Raw genomic sequence first — 15218 nt, forward strand, 5'->3', positions numbered from 1 at the left:
CACCAATCTTTCGTCAACTATATACCTCGCAAATATGTTTGTTCTGTTTGTATCATGTGTTTTCTGTTTTATACTAGCATCTCACTTTATGTTAAATCTGGCTTATATGAACATTTAACTATATAAAAATACATCTACATGTGTCTACATAGATTTCTGTAAGATCACCCATCAAAAAAAGCAACTGTGGTTTTCATTAGAAACGAATCATTTCGTTTTCATTTTGCAGTTGTCCATTTTGTTGTGTGCATTTTGAAATATGCATGCTGAAGGAGTTTGACATGTGCCTTTTAAAATTTAAGTTTATTTCAACAGGTATATAAAAACAGAAATTTAGGGCTCAGAAGTTAAGAACACTGGCTGCTCTTCCAGGGGTCCTGAGTTCAATTCCCAGCAACCACATGGTGGCTCACAGTTATCTATAATGAATGAGATCTGGTGCCCTTTTCTGTGTGCAGGCAGAACACTGTATACATAATAAATAAATAAATAAATCTTTAAAAAAATTCTACATATGTATGGGATTATATGTCTTCATTTTAAAAAAAATGTATACATATATGAAAGAAATCTAAATGAAGTCACCAGAAACTGGGTTGACAATATCTCAACTCAGTGTCTTCTGCCACCAAGTGAAACCTCCAGTGCCAGGGATGGGCTGCATCTAGTTGAGTCATTGGCCAAAGAGACCCCATGGGAACCCCCAAACATCTCAGGCTGTTGCTGAGGCTGTTAGTTGTTCCCCACAAACTGATGGAAAGGCCCTATTGCTGAAGACAGTGATAACATTCCTCACTGAGCACAGAGAAGTCAAACTGATGCCTAACCAGAGCTTTCACTCCTACTGACTAGTGCTCCTGGTTCTGGAAGGTACTCTGCTGCTGCCAGAGGAGAAAGGTAGCGATCAACCCAGCTACAAACCCCGTGCTTTTACCATGGTGACCTGCCTGCATGGCATGCTGGTGCAATAGTGCCACAAATGTGAAAGTAACCAACCACTCTGGTTGGATTTAAGACCCACTCCATGAGATGGAACTCATAGCTGACAGTGCTCAGGTGGCCAAGAACCTGAGGCTAGCTAGGCCTTGGGTCTGGGGGAAACTAAATGCTATCCTGCTAGAGGAGCATAGCAATGAAATGAATCCGAGGATGCTCTGCTATAGCCATAGATCAGTGCTCCACTCAGCCAGCATCTGAGACGCTTGCTCTTGCAGTAGAGGGAACTAACACACAGACTCCCAACTGGACCATGTGAAGAGAGATTTTGTAACACTCAGTCCTAGATGATAGGGTAGCTTCATAAAATCTCTTCTCTTAGGGGCTCAGGGAGCTGGGGGAAAAGGAGGCAAAAAGACTGTAAGAGCCAGAGACGACAACAAGAAAGCAGTATGACTCATTCTCTGTCTCTGCCTCTGTCTCTCTCTCTCTGTCTCTCTCTCGCGCACATGCACACATGCACACGCGTGCACACACACACACACACACAAACTCTTAGAGACTGCGGCAGCATGCTCAGGGCCTGCAGAGGAAGCCAGGTGGGGCCCCAGCCCTGAGAAGGTATGAGCTCCCACCCCTCACTAAGAAGTTATCTCCAACTGACATCTGCTTGCAAGAAAAAATTTTCTCCAATGGAGTCTAACAGGGTATAGAAACCATACTTATGGGTATGTCTCATGTCCGGCAGCAGATGGCCAACTCAAAAAACCAAACTCAATGGTGTTTTTGGAGACATGTTTTCTCATATTGCTTTGTTTCTGCTTTTTTTTTTCTTACTGGTCTTTTGCTTGTATATTACAGTTTCTGATTTTGTGTTATTATGGGTTTCGTTTGTGTGTGTTTCTTGTGTTTTTTCTTTTTCTTTCTTTTTTTTTTTTTTTAAATTCTGGTTTCTTGTTTGCCAGTTTGTTTTCTAGAGAGAGAGAAGGCATGGAGTTGAATGGTGGTGAGGTGAGGAGGACCTGGAAGAACTGAGAGAGGAGAAACCATGATCACAATATATTGTATGAAAAAAATATTTTCAACAAAAATAAAATAAAAGGCTTATTTTACATTTGTTTATAGGTGTTTTACTTACATATGTGTCTGTATACCACATGTGTGCAGTGTCCACAGAGGTCAGAAGGAGATTTTGGATCCCCATAAAACTGGAGGCTGTGAGGTGCCATGTGGGTGGGTGCTGGGAATAGAACCTGGGTCCTCTGGAAGAGCAGCCTGTGCTCTTAATTGCTGAGCCGTCTCTTCAGCCCCTGTGTTTTCAACTTTTAAAGTTGACTTCGAAAAGAACCGGACTCATGAAAAGCTTTGGCTACTACAGCATTCGTGTGCACTCAGTATGTGCTCTTCCCACGGTCACAGCTTGTGTGTTTGGAGCAAGGACGTTTCTGTTGAACAATTAGAAAGTGAATTATAGCATGCACACATGAGGGCAGAGCCATTCTTTCATGACTCCACAGAACAACGTTCAGAGTTAGATAATCTAACATTGAAATAACCCTATGATAATTATCCAGGCTTTACTTTAAAATTTCCAGCTGAAGTTCAAGGCAGGATCTCATTTCCTCGCTCAGACTGGCCTGAAACTCCAAGCTCTGGGATTCCAGCCTGTGCCCCCACACCAGGCTCTCTTCTTACTCTCTTTATGGAGTCTTTTTATGAATACAAGCTATCAAGTTTAATATAATTATGTTGGCCAATCTCTTCTACAGCTAGAAACTTTGATGTCCAAAATGCCTTGAGGACCCTAAAGCTAGAGAGGTTTTTTTTTCTTAGTAATTTTGGGAAAGTTTTAGTTTTCTCTCTTATATTTAAATTGTGGGTCCACGTTGAAATTAGTTTGTGTTGCTATGAAGTAAGAATCTACTTCTTGGTTTTCCAAATGGCCAACTAGTTGTCTGGATAGTATTAACTGACTAGTGTCCTTTCTCAAATGATTGTCATTGCATCTGGGACGTATCAGTCAATGTTTCAGGGCTCATTGTTCTCCTCCAAGCCATCTCTCCTATCGCCAGTACTACCCTGCCTTATTATTATAGCATTATAGGTTTTGCTAGCTGGTGGAACACGTTCCCCCACTTCGGCACTCTCTTAAGAGCGTCTTAATTATCCGTAATTGTTCTTCAGTAAAAACTTTAGAACCAGCTTGTCCTTTTTCAATGTCTTGATATGATGATGTTTGGAAACACATCATTTCTACATAATGATGAATGTAGAAGAATTCCTAGCTGGACACGATGGCCCACTCCTATAATCCTAGCACTCGGGAGGGTAGAGCGGAGAATTTGAGGCCATTCTGTGAAGGAGGAGGGAGAAGCAGACCTTAATTGGACAAATCTCTTACATCTTTTTGAGTATCCAGCTTCAGATTGGTTCATTGGTTTGCGTCAAGTCCATCAGTAGTCAAAAATAGACCAGGCACGCTCCATAAAAATGGTAGATTTGTCCTAGCCTTTTAGTTCTATAAACTTGAAGGCCATTTGTTTTAGATCAATATTTGTAAACTTTCATATATTTTAGGACTTTAGATTCAAATGCATTCATTCACTAGAGTCCATTCATCATACCTCCTGCCATGTTCCATACCCAAGCAGGAGAAAGGATTTTTATCACTCTGCTGCATGCCTGGCTGACTTTATAAAGCAGAAGCTCACCTTCCAGGGCAGTTCAGTTCCTCACTGAAGCGCTCTTCCTACCCAGGAATCAGGAAATTTTACATACATTGTCATGTTTCATTTTTAGTATAATACCATAAAGTAGAAATGTTATCCCCATAGTACCAATGAAGAAACAGGTTAAGGTACTTACAAACTTTTCCATGGTCACACGGGTGGTGACATCTCAAGATTTTAATCCCAGATTTGCATCCTAAATTCTTCAGACTACAATGTTACACACATTAGCTTTTGTTACCTTGACACAAACTAGAGTCACTAGGGAAGAGCGAGCCTCAACTGAGAAACTGCCCACGCCAGATTGGCTTGTAGGCTGTCTGTGGAGGCACTGTCCTTGTTAGTGATGGATGTGGGTGGGGGGCCTAGTCCACTGTGGGTGGTCCTAGCCTGGAAGCAAGCTAGAGAACAATGGTCTGTGCTTCCGTCCCTTCCCCAGGTTCCTGCTTCAGTTCTTCTCTGGCTTTCCTCAGTGACGGATGGCGCATGGAAGTATAAGTCAAGCAAACCCTTTCCTCCCCAAGCTGGTTTGGTCATGGTTTTATGACAGCGACAGAGGGCAAGCTAGGAACCCCCCTGCGAGTTCCTCCTGTTATGGCTCCACAAGCACATCCCGTGACTGTCAATCAAAGGACATGGTTCTAACCACTATTCTTAGGGTTCCTAGCATATCCCAACCCCTTTGAAACCTTGCAAACATCCAAACCCAACCTCAGAAACACTCATGCCTACGTGTTCCCCCGCCCTCCCCTTCCCTTGGTTTTCCCACGGAAGCTTTTAGCCTGTGCCCTGAGTGCTCATATTTGTAATGTGATCTCAGAGGCAAGGGTGGGGTGATTTATTATAATATGCTGTCTGGTGAGCAGCAACTCATTTCTGCATGTGAGCTAGGCAAAGGCAGGTTAATATTTAATATACAACCCACTTTTCAGGACTACTACCTCAAACCTCGGGACCACTCCAGTCTTAGACTCTGTGTCTACTCCTTTAATTCTCTTTAATAGGAGGCTCCTGTTGGAATTTCCTCACAGATCTCAACAGAGAGCAGTCTGATTCAGCTAAGTGTCAATTTTTGTTTTCTTCACAGAAAGTCTTTACTGAAATGGTTTATGGTGGTCATTTAATTGTCGGGTTGTGCGAGACGTTACTTGTAATAGACCCCGTGGAAATCACAGATAGTATTACTAATGCTGTCTTCGTATGCATTATGCTTTATGGCAAGGAGGGGCAGGAAAATACTCAGGAATGACTCAATCAGACAGGAGTTATGGACAGCCTCTGCACCCATCCTCAGAGTTTGCCTTAAGCTGAATCTTAGAACAGGAAATGCTCCACTAGTCCGAGCTGACCTGTGTGTAACTCTCGTGTTCTGCAGAGACATGTGCAGAAATAACAATGGTTTGCATTCTTTCATGTCAGGGATCTTCCGTCTCATACCTATTCGCTGAGAGCTACTCCTTACTCCTTCCCTATGCAAGCTTGGAACGCCCGTATGAAGTTACAACAAGCCAGGCAGGAAAGCATGATTGACGGCCTTGGACCTGTCTGAATTTCTCCCACTTGTTTCTTCACGATGAATCAGACCAGGAATTGGCGGTCTCTATGAGTTACAGTCTTTAAGACTTGTTTCTGATACATAGATTTCAGATGCAAAAGTTGAATTATAGACTCATGGACACATAGGATGGTACATATGATGGACATGGGAGATCACGAAAAGCTTTCAGAGGAAATGGCATCTAAAGACAAAACAGAAAAGAGAGAGTGGCAGATGGCATATCCAAGGATCGAATAGAAGCAGGTTTCAGTCGTCTAGTTCAAGGTATGTTTCATTAACAAATGATTGGAAATGTCAGTGACAGGTAACAAGAAACATTTATTTGCCATTCACGCCACAATACGAAGAAAGGAGTATGAGGGATGTTAAACATAAGAAGTTATCGAGGAGTAAATCAGAGGTAGGGAATCTAGGCAGGAAGTCAAGACAGTCTAGAGAAGATGGACTGAACCAAAGTAGTTCAGACCCCAGTCAAATCCCAGAGAAGGGGGCAGAATCAAGAGATAGAAAGAAAACAGAATCTCTCTCTGCCTATACTCATATTTATGAAAACCACAAAGCATAACATGGTGATTAAAGCTCTCTCTTTTTTGTTGTTGTTTTTGACAAAGGATCGCTCTGTGTAACTGGAACTCACTATGTTAACCGGGCTGGCCTCCAACCCAGAGCCCCCACCCCCACCCCCCAGGCTTTGCCTCATGAGTACTAGAATTAAAAGTATGCATCACTATGCCCAACTTGATTAAAATAAAACTTACACAGATAAATTTAATACTTACAATGGCATGACTGATATTAAATATAATAACAGATTTGTCTTCATACGAATCTCAGTGGTCTCACTGGTCAATATTATTCTTTACAACCTCGACTTTACTCCAACAGGTCTGAGGAATTAACTCCCCAGCATCCTCCAGGTTGCAGGTCTATTCATGCCCCCTTTGACAGCAGAGATTTCTGAGATGACAAATCAGGAAATGCCCAATTAAGCTTAGGTCTATTTTATAGCTCCACCTCCAGCCAACATCACGGATTTTGCAAAGATGTCATTTGATAGTCAGGACAAATGGAATGGTAATGAGCTATAAAGTCTACTTTTGTAAACTTTAGCAAAAGGGAGGCCACAGGCTGCGTCTACTGGATTTTACACAGCAAGGCCATTGACCCCTGAAGGCACCACTGCCTCCATGGCCATCTGCACACTTAGAACCCTACTGCTAAAATATGTTGATTTTCCATAGATAAAGACTCTATGTCGGATTTTTCTTCTCAATATAAGCACATGGCTGGGGCACTAAATTTTTTTAAAAATTTTTAAAAAGTCAAAGAACTATTATATTTAAAAATGAAAAGAGAGGATCTTAGATCTATGGTGGCTCTAAGTTCCTCAGCAGTGAATAGAGAGAACCAATTCATATTCTCTGTAAAGTTTTCGGGATCATCCCATAGCCCTGCATATCCTAGGAAACCATTCTACCCCTGAGCCACATCCCTGGCTCTCAAATATTCTTTTATATGGAAACAACTTCTTCATCTGGCCTTCCATGTCTAACTGGAGCATCGTGTTCTTTGCAGCACATGGAGGATGAGCCACGGCTTCCTCTATTCTCTTTACAATCTCCTCATTTGTTTCCTATAGTTTTTTTTATATTTTAGGATTACTGTTTTTTATTTTATTTTAACAAGATGTGAAATAAAATCTACAAAAACAATGTATGTTCTGAAAAGTTTACTTTTATTCTTGTTCCTTCTTCTTTATTCTTTCCCTTTCCACAGATTGCTGACAACCTTTTCAATACAGTTAAACCTTTTTGTCTCATTTTGATTTCAAATATATAAGAATATTTATGTGTATGCATAAATATATATATATCCCCATCTTGCATATACACAGGAGCACTTGACTGCCATTTTCCCTCCACCTTTTGTCAGTTAGCAGCACATTCTGGTTATCACAGCAGGGTATAGAATTATTTTCCATTCTTCTTCCGCATCTGTTAGATGTCTGCACCACAGCCCCAGTCTTTTCTCCCAAATTAGCTGATTTTTGGCTACTGCAGAGCTACAGTGTGGAGACATCCAGCAAGCTTTCACAGCACGAGCAAATTTTACTAAATCCATTACCTAACATGAGCCGTCATTCTATGTAACACTTAGAAACAAAATCACCCTGGCAGTCAACTGAGCTGACCCTGATTGTAAGAGAAATCCCAAGTCAGAGACTGAAAAGCTTAAGCTAACCTTTTAAAATTTAAGACATTAGAATCCCTTCTAAAACCATAAAAACCCAAGAGAAAGGTAAAACCATGAAAGAGGGGACTTTTTCTTCTTTTGGCCCCACCCTCAGCCCCTGGCACTTAAATAAATATTTGTTAAATAAATTCTGAAGTTTGAAGTTTAACAAACTCGCCTGAGGTTAGACAATCATTACTGGCAGAGCCTGGATTTGAACCAGGAAATCGTGACTCATCGCTGCTGCCCTCCGCACCACACATTCAGAAACATTTGCTGAAAACACCTTCAGCAAGCCCATTGCTGTTCTCAGGACAACTGTATTTCCACTTGCCCTTGCTGCATTCTAACACAGGTCTCTTCCCCAACTCCCTCACTCCACAGAGAAGCTGGTCTCAGGACTCCAGCAGGACGCCACCACGCAGGCACCATCTCAGCTTAGCCACACAGATCCCCCTCTGCTGTGGCTCCCCCACCACGCTTACACACCTGGCCACACACAGATCTCCCTCTGCTGTGACACTACCCCTCCCCCTGCCACCCTGACCAAACACACTAAGGAAAGACAGGTCCTTTCTGTCTGCCTGCTAGGGCTGATTCCTCCACGGGGTTTGGGATTCAGTTCTTCCTACTGTTCTAGAACCCTCACACTAGCACTGATCAGCTCTGCCCTGTTCAGCTCTGCCCTGTATTCTCAAACTGCCCTTCTTGGTCAGGTAGGGTAGCTTGGCCTCAATAAGAAGAACCCCAATTCACTGTGGCCTTTTCTCTCTTGTACACTCTTTACATTTTACTTTGTCATTGTAGCAAAATTAAACGATACAGACTGCCCTCGTTGGCCTTTACCTCAGCTGCTCTTTCCCTAGGCACTTTTACCAGCTTTGTTGTTGTTGCTGGGTTTGTGTGTGTGTGTGTGCATGTGCATGTGCGTGCGTGCGTGTGTGTGTGTGTGTGTGTGTGTTTGTTGTATACATATATTGTTTTCCAAGACAGGCTTTCTCTATGTAACAGTTCTGGCTGTCCTGGAACTTGCTTTGTAGGCCAGACTGGCTTTGAACTCACAGAGATCCGCTTGCCTCTGCCTCCCACCCAAGTGCTGGGATTAAAGGCACGTGCCACCACTGGCTGTTCAGAAGTGGTTTTTAAAGTCTTTGAAAGATTCTTTACTTACACATTTGGACAGTATGGGAACTATTAAAGACAAAGGGACCTATAGGGCTGGAGAGTTGGCTCAGCAGGTAAGAACACTTGCTGCTCTTCCAGAGAATCTGAGTTTGGATCTCAGCACCCACACTGGGTGGCCCACAACTACCTGTAACTCTAACTACAGAGGAATCCAACACCTTTTCTGGCCTATGCAGGCCTTTTTTTCCCCTCAAAGATGACAGACACTCACTTAGACACATAGACAGGCACATTTAAAAACTCTTACAAAGAGCTCCAAATCTGATTGAGAGGGCATATGTAGAAAGAAGAGGGGATCTGGGGGACCTCTGCACTCTAGCGTAAGAGACAGACAAGAAGAGGAGTCGGCAAAGGGTTTGAGAATAGTTTTCACGGAACATGGAAAACCCAGAGATTCGTTTTCCCAGTGAATCAAGGGAAGAAACCACTGGAAGATGAAAGACTGTCTCAGACGGGCGGAAATTTGCAACATGGCAGCTGTCAAAAACTTGGACCTGAAGAGACTCAGGGGACACAGACCAAGGAGAAAACAGGTCAAAGGTGAAGTTAGCTATTGTGGACAACTCAAGAAGTTTTGTTAGTGGGGGGGGGGGGGGGCAGAGACGCTAACTGCGGCTGCAGAGACCGAAGCAAACAAGGTGACTTTCCTCTCTCTTTTAAGATAAGTACTCTTAAGACATTGTTTACCAGTGGCAATACGCCACGATAAAGCCATCAAGATGCACAGTCTTAAAGATGTGAGATCTGCCTCGTGTCTCAGTGTCTCAGACATAGGCAGCAACACTGGCCTTCCAGATGACAGGGTATGTGATCTACAGGGCTAGGCAGCTCCTAAAGGGTGCACACAAAGGTAGATTGTAGTTTGGGTGGCCTTTGCTTTTAGTTTTCAGTTTGTGGTCCAAAACCAGTAGGCAAGTGTGGGACTGTAAACTGGGGTTGGGTGGTGTAACCAAACGGTTTGGAAAGACAAAAGACATGAAATCATTTTCATTTAGGCACAGAAACAAGAACACTCGAAGAAATCTACTAAGATTGCCAAGTGTGCTAGGCTCTCGCTTGAGATCTATTGGGTAAGAGTGGCTGAGCAAGATTCAGCAACTCTATCTCCCACAAAGCCAGGACGTGCAGTAGGATCAAAACCCAGTGCCATTGTTCTTGACTTCTCAGCAGTCCTCATTGTCTGCTATGTTCAGCAAGACCGGTTTTATCCCAGGCTTTTTCAGACCCAGTCCAGCTGGCCTTGGTGAGTTCCCGATAGAACATCCCCATTGTTTCAGTGTGTGGGTGCACCCCTCGCCGTCCTGAGTTCCTTGCTCGTGCTTTTTCTCCTTCTGCTCCTGATTTGGACCTTGGGATTGTAGTCTGATGCTCCAATGTGGGTCTCTGTCTCCTTTCATCGCCTGATGAAGGTTAATATTCAGGAGGATGCCTATATGTTTTTCTTTGGGTTCTCCTTCTTATTTAGCTTCTCTAGGATCACGAATTATAGGCTCAGTGTCCTTTATTTATGGCTAGAAACCAAATATGAGGGAGTACATCCCATGTTCCTCTTTTTGGGTCTGGCTTACCTCACTCAGGATAGTGTTTTCTATTTCCATCCATTTGCATGCAAAATTCAAGAAGTCATTGTTTCTTACTGCTGAGTAGTACTCTAATATGTATATATTCCATACTTTCTTCATCCATTCTTCAATTGAAGGGCATCTAGGTTGTTTCCAGGTTCTGGCTATTACAAACAATGCTGCTATGAACATAGTTGAGCATATACTTTTGTTGTATGATAGGGCATCTCTTGGGTATATTCCCAAGAGTGATATTGCTGGGTCCAGGGATAGATTGATGCCGAATTTCCTGAGAAACCTCCACACTGCTTTCCAAAGTGGTTGCACAAGTTTGCATTCCCACCAGCAATGGATGAGTGTACCCCTTTCTCCACAACCTCTCCAGCAAAGGATATCATTGGTGTTTTTGATTTTAGCCATTCTGTAAGATGGTATCTTAAAGTTGTCTTGATTTGCATTTCCCTGATCGCTAAGGAAGTTGAGCATGACCTTAGGTGTCTTTTGGCCATTTGAACTTCTTCTGTTGAGAATTCTCTGTTCAGCTCAGTGCCCCATTTTATAATTGGGTTGATTAGCCTTTTACAGTCTAGTTTCTTGAGTTCTTTATATATTTTGGAGATCAGACCTTTGTCAGTTGCGGGGTTGGTGAAGATCTTCTCCCAGTCACTGGGTTGCCTTTTTGTCTTAGTGACAGTGTCCTTTGCTTTACAGAAGATCAACATAGTAAAAATGGCAATTCTACCAAAAGCAATCTATAGATTCAATGCAATCCCCATCAAAATCCCATCAAAATTCTTCACAGATCTGGAGAAGACAATAATCAACTTTATATGGAAAACAAAAAAACCAGGATAGCCAAAACAATCTTATACAATAAAGGATTGTCTGGAGGCATTACCATCCCTGACTTCAAACTCTATTACAGAGCTACAGTATTGAAAACAGCTTGGTATTGGCATAAAAACAGAGAAGTCGACCAATGGAATCGAATAGAAGACCCGGACTTTAACCCGCAAACCTATGAACACCTGATTTTTGATAAAGGAGCTAAAAGTATACAATGGAAAAAAGAGAGCATATTCAACAAATTGTGCTGGCAAAACTGGATGTCAATCTGTAGAAGAATGAAAATAGACCCATATCTATCACCATGCACAAAACTCAGGTCCAAATGGATCAAAGACCTCAATATCAATCTGAACACACTGAACCTGATAGAAGAAAAAGTGGGAAGTACTCTACAACATATGGGCACAGGAGACCACTTCCTACGTATAACCCCAGCAGCACAGACATTAAGGGCCTCATTGAATAAATGGGACCTCCTGAGAAATGAGAAGCTTCTGAAAGGGGACTATTTGAGAAGAGGTAAGATACCAGTGAGAGGTAGGACAAGAGAGGGTAATGGGAGGTGAATGTTTATATTATGTGTATATATGGAAATGTCATGACAAAGCTACTTATTAATTTTTATTGATGAATTTTGTTCTTTAAAACTTTCACATAAGTATATAATGCATTCTGACTCTCCTCCTACCCTCTATTACAAAACAAACTATTTGGCTTTTGGAAACAGAGTCTCCTGCAGCCCAGGCTTGTCTTGAACCCCTGATCTTCTGGATTCTACCTCCTAACTACTGAAATGCACCACTATGCCTGACTTGAAACTCTTTTTTTTTAAAAAAAAAACATTTATTTCATTTTATTTATATGTTTGAGTGCTTGCCTGCATGGACATATGTGCACCGCATGTACCCTTGGTGCCTGCAGAGTTCAGAAAAGGGCCTAAGATTGCCTATAACTGGAGGTACAGATGGTTGTGAGCCACCATGTAGGAGCTGAGAACTAAACTCAGGACCTCTGCAAAAGCAGAAAGTGCTCTTAACCACTGAGCAATCTCGCCAACCCCCAGGGAATTATTTTTTTGAAACAGGGTCTCATATCCTTGGCTAGTCTCAACTTGCTACATAACTAAGGGTGGCCTGGAAGAATTCCTGCTCCTCCTGGCTCTACCCACTTCATGATGGTTCTACAGGAATGTACCACCACACCAAGTGTGACGTGATGCCCAAGATCAATCCCAGGGTTTTGTGCATACTAGGCAAGCACTGTACCAACGGAGCGCATCCTCATCCCTCCAGGCAGTTGTTAACCGGAGTTACAGAAGACTAGACGGAGAGGAGAAGGATAGAATGTGAAGTCCAGAAATAAGCTCATATTTATAGTCTTGATTTCCTACAAAGGTGCCAAAACAGTTCAGTGGGGTAAATAATGTGTTTAAAAAACACAAAGTACAAGGGGGGACTGGGTACTCACCTGAAAAAGAATGTCATAATCCCTGATGTACAAAATCAATTCAAAATGGATGACAAACTCCCCTAGAAGGAATGAGGAGATTAATCTCCACTATCTTGGGTTAGGCGACACCTACTCAAGGACGGCACGGAAAGGATGGAGCAGCAATGAAAACAGATGCACGAACTGCAGCAGACTCGAGACACTTGTGCCGTGAGTTCCACCACCGAGACAGTGAATGATGACTCAGAATAAGGGAGATAATTTGCAATTCATATTTGTGCAAAAAGAATTGTACCCATAATATTAAAAAGCCCAACAACAACAAAAAAAAGATGACCTAAAATTTAAAAGGACAAAGAATGAGAGTAAACATTTCTCCCTAGGAGACTTACAGGTGGCCAACAAACACAGGAAAAAGCGCTCAACATGTCCAGTCAGTAGGGAAATGCAAATCAAAACCAAAATGAGATGCTACTTCAGTTGCACTGGGATAGACTTTCTCTCCACTTCCCCTCCGCAGGTAATAACAAGTGTTGATAAATTACAGAGAACTAGAATTGTCACACACTGCTGCATGCCATGCAAAAGGACACAACCATTTATGCAAGATAAGTTAGCACGGTCTCAAACTAGTAAACAACATCACCATGAGACTCATAAATGGTAGCCCTGGATTCCAGAAGACAGTTGGGTATGGTAAGACATACCTATCACGCCAGCATCTGGGACAAGGAGGCTGGAGAATCAGGAGGTAAAGCCTTAGTTATATAGTAAGTTTGAGGCCACCCTGACCTGAAACCATTCAAAAGTCAAACAAAATAACTTCTATGTAAATATTCTTAACAGCACCTTTTCTTGACTCAGGAAACAGCCACAAGCCAACATTCACAATAACAGAAAAATGAAAATGTGTTAAATGGATACATTTAATTGCAGCAATAAAAAATCAAATGCACGCAGCACGTGGATACGTCTTAAACTCACTCAGCTGAGTCAGAGAAACCTGCTCTTCATAATGAAATATTGTGTTCAGATTTATATGACAAGATCAGAATAGGAAAATTGATAGAAAGTAGACTAGAGTTCAGGGCTGGGTAAGAAGGGATGGGTGCTAAGGGAAATGAGGAATGATTACAAATGGGTTTCTTTTAGAGCGGTAACATGGCCTCAAATCAAATGCAATGATTATACAACTCAGGAAAAAAAATCAAAATATATTGAAACTATGCCTTTTAAATATGTAATACACATCATGGGGCTCGATGACATCAACAGAACAAATTCTGCATAGTGGGCTTGTGGTAGCTTTTCTTTCACTCTTTGTCCTTGTCATCCACAATCAAAACGTATCTCTAATTGCAGGAAGAAAAAAAAACCAAAAACAAAACAAAGGTATTGGTCTCAGTGCTTAACCTTCACAGGATAATCTCTGAGAGTTCATTGTGAGAAGTCCTGGGTTAAAGTCGTCCTCCCTTCAGGAGCCTGCTACCGGGGCTGGAGCCATGGCTCAGCAGTTAAAAGCACTGACTGCTCTTTCAGACGGCTCTGGTATGAGTCCCAGAACCTATGGGGTGGCATACAACAATCTGTGACTACAGCTCCAGGGGATCTGACACTGTCTCCTGGCCAAGGGCGCTGCACGCATGCGGTGGGTGTGCAGACATACATACAGGCAAACCACTCACACATATAAAATTAAATTGAATTTTTTTTTAAATTAGAGCACACTGCCTTCTCCTTCCCTCTTCCCAAGTCCCTGCTCTCTACTGTAAAATCAAGAGAGCTTATTTTTCTCTTAAAATAATGAACCCGTGGGTGTTGTTTCTTCTCCGCTGCGGTGATTCACTCCGGCTGAGTCTTTGCCGTGTCTAACTTTTCATTGTTTGCTGCAGCACCGAGCCTCCCGCACTTTGCAAGATCTCGCTTGGATGGTAACACATTGGATGCCTTTCTCAAGCAGAGTTTACTGCTTTAATAGAGCGGCTGTGTTCTAGCTCCCTTCGTTACCTTGACAAGTTCATCATTTGGTTATAATCCCCGAACAGTTGTTTTTACAATGAAACAATCAGTTCAGGCTGCAAAAAAAAAAACCTTCAATGTCAATTTGAGAGTATCATATGCTATAGAATTGCAATGACTGAAGTAAGATAGTTTATATACAGGGGCTGGAGATGGTTCCGAGGTTCCGAGCACCAGCTGCTCTCTTAGAGGACCCAGGTTTGATTCCCAACACGCACATGGTGACTTACTGTGGGTACCAGGCAAGCATATGACACACAGACCCAATGCAAGCAAAATACTCATAAAAATATAAAAAGAAATTTGAAGAAAAATGTAAGATAGATTATATACAGTCAAAAAATTACAGAGAAGTATACCAAATCAGGAATTTTCTCTTTATTACAGGATGCATAAATATATGTGTGGTGATTCGAATGACAATGATGCCCACAGGCTCATATGCTTGCGTATGTGGTCCCAGTTGGTAGAACTGTTTGAAAGGATGCTGTGGCTCCCCAGTGGAGGAAGTGTCCCACTGGGGCTGGGCTTTAAGGTTTCAAAAACCCAAACCATTACCAGTTAGATTATGTGTTCTCCCACATGCTTCCGTCTAAATAGTAAGCTCTCAGCTACTGCTCCCGAACCATGGCAGCCTGCCTGTTGCCATCCTCCCCGTTGTAATAGTCATGGGCTTTAAGCCCCAGGAACCATAGCCCA

This window comes from Alexandromys fortis, unplaced genomic scaffold, assembly GCF_014885135.2.
Source record: "Alexandromys fortis isolate MF-2015 unplaced genomic scaffold, M_Fortis_MF-2015_v1.1 scaffold_58, whole genome shotgun sequence".
Taxonomy (NCBI): domain Eukaryota; kingdom Metazoa; phylum Chordata; class Mammalia; order Rodentia; family Cricetidae; genus Alexandromys; species Alexandromys fortis.